This window comes from Neomonachus schauinslandi, chromosome 13 (assembly GCF_002201575.2).
Source record: "Neomonachus schauinslandi chromosome 13, ASM220157v2, whole genome shotgun sequence".
NCBI classification, from domain to species: Eukaryota; Metazoa; Chordata; class Mammalia; order Carnivora; family Phocidae; genus Neomonachus; species Neomonachus schauinslandi.
In genome coordinates, this window is record NC_058415.1 from 1,933,072 (window position 1) to 1,935,904 (window position 2,833).

Below are 2,833 nucleotides of genomic sequence, written 5' to 3' on the forward strand. Positions count from 1 at the left end.
ACAAAGCAGGAAAGAATATCCAATGGAAAAAAAGTCTCTTCAACAAACGGTGTTGGGAAAATTGGACAGCCACATGCAGAAAAATGAAACTGGACTATTTCCTTACACCATACACACACACACAAACCCTCAAATGGATGAAAGACCCAAATGTGAGACAGGATTCATCAAAATCCTATAGGAAAACACAGGCAGCAACCTCTGTGACCTTGGCTGCAGCAACTTCTTGCTAGACACGTCTCTAAGGCAAGGGAACAAAAGCAAAAATGAACTATTTGGACTTCATCAAGATAAAAAGCTTTTGCACAGCAAAGGAAACAGTTGACAGAAGCAAAAGAGAATTGACAGAATGGAAGAAGCTATTTGCAAATGTATTATGAGATAGAGGGCTGGGATCCAAAATCTATAAAAATTTACAAAACTCAATACCCAAAGAATAAATAATCTGATCAAGAAATGGGCAGAATACATGAACAGACATTTTTCCAAAGAAGACATCCAGATGGCCAACAGACACATGAAAAGATGCTCAATATCACTCAGCATCAGGGAAATACAAATCAAAACCACAATGAGATACCACCTCATACCAGTCAGAATGGCTAAAACTAACAAGTCAGGAAACAGATGTTGGGGAGGATGTGGAGAAAGGGAAACCCTCTTACACTGTTGGTGAGAATGCAGGCTGGTACAGCCACTGTGGAAAACAGTTTGGAGGTTCCTCAAAATGTTGAAAATAGCTACCCTACAACCCAGCAATTGCACTACTTGGTATTTACCCCAGAGATACATATGTAGTGATCTGAAGGGACACCTGCACCCCAGTGTTTATAGCAGCAATGTCCACAACAGCCAAACTATGGAAAGGGTCCTGATGTCTATTGACAGATGAATGGATAAAGAAGATGTGATATGTGTGTGTATATATATACATATGTACATACACACATAGTGAAATACTACTCAGCCATCAAAAAACGAAATCTTGACATTTGGAACAACGTAGTTGGAACTACTGAGGGTATTATGCTAAGCAAAATAAGTCAATCAGAAAGAACTATTATATATCACTCACGTGGAATTTAAGAAACAAAACAGATGGGGCCCCTGGGTGGCTCAGTTGGTTAAGCGACTGCCTTCGGCTCAGGTCATGATCCTGGAGTCCCAGGATCGAGTCCCGCATCGGGCTCCCCGCTCGGCAGGGAGTCTGCTTCTCCCTCTGACCCTCCCCCCTCTCCTGCTCTCTCTCTCTCTCATTCTCTCTCTCAAATAAATAAAATCTTTAAAAAAAAAAAAGAAAGAAAACAGATGATCATAGGGGAAGAGAAGGGAAAAGAAAAGACGAAATTAGAGAGGGAGACAAACCATAAGAGACTCTTAATCATAGGGAAAAAACTGAGTGTTGCTGGAGGGGAGGGGAGAAATGGGGTAACCGGGTGACGGACATTAAGGAGGGCACATGATGTAATTAGCACTGGGTATTATATAAGACTGATGAATCACTGACCTCTACCTCTACATTATATGTTAATTAAACAAATTTAAAAATAGAGCACAAATAAAAAGATGTGAAACCATAGATCTATAGATTCAGTGCAATAACTACTGAAACCCTAGTAATGTTTTTGTAGAAATGGAAAAACCAATCCTAAAATTCATACGGAATGTCAAGGGACACTGAATAGCCAAAACAATCTTGAACAAAACTGGAGGGCTCACACTTCCTGATTTCAAAACTTATTGTCAAGCCACGGTAATGAAAACAGTATGGTACTGGCATGAAGACATATATAGGAACAAATGCAGTAGGATAGAGAACCAAGAAGTAAACCTTCATATATATAGTCAAATGGTTTTTAACAAGGGTGCCAAAACTATTCAATGAGGAAAGGATAGTGTAATAAAAGAATAAAGTTAGATCCTTCCCTAACTAGCACCACCTATAAAAATTAATGTGGACCAAAGACTAAACCTAAGAGCTAAAACTATAAAACTCTTAGAAGAAAACGTAGAAAAAAAAGCATTATGACATTGCATTTGACAATAATTTCTTGGATATGACACCAAAAGGACAGGTAACAAAAGAAAACATAAGTTGGCCTTCATCAGACTTAAAAATTTATATATAAGAGGACACGACAGTGCAAAGGCAACCGAACAAATGGGAGAAATATTTGGAAATTGTTTATCTGATAAGGGATTAATATCCAGAGTTCTGTAAAGAACACCTACAACTCAACAACAGAAAAACAAGCTGATTAAAGAGTGAGCAAAAATGCTGGGTAGAGTGTTTTCCAAAGAAGATCTACAAATGGCCCGTAAGTTCATGAAAAGATGCTGAACATCAGTAATCACTGGAGATACGCAGTTCAGAACTACAATGAGATACTACTTCATACCCATTAAGATGGCTAAAAATATATCATGCTGGCAAAAATGTGGAGAAATTGGAACTTGTGCATTGCTGGTAGGAATGTAAGATGATGCAGCTTCTATGAAAAACAGTATGGTGGTACCTCAAAAAAACATAGAACTGTCATAATCCACCAATTCCACTTCTAGTGTGTATGCCCCAAAGAACTGAAAGCAGAGACTGAAGCAGATATTTATTTTTTAAGATTTTTTGAGAGGGAGGGGACTGAGGGAGAGAGAGAATCTTAAGCAGGCTCCACACCTAGCGCACCATACCCAGCACAGAGTCTGATGCAAGGCTAGATCTCACAACCCTGAGATCATGAACTGAGCCAAAATCAAATGTCAGACACTTAACCAACTGAGCTACCTAGGCACCCCTGAAGCAGATATTTGTACAGATACCTGTAATGTTCTTAGC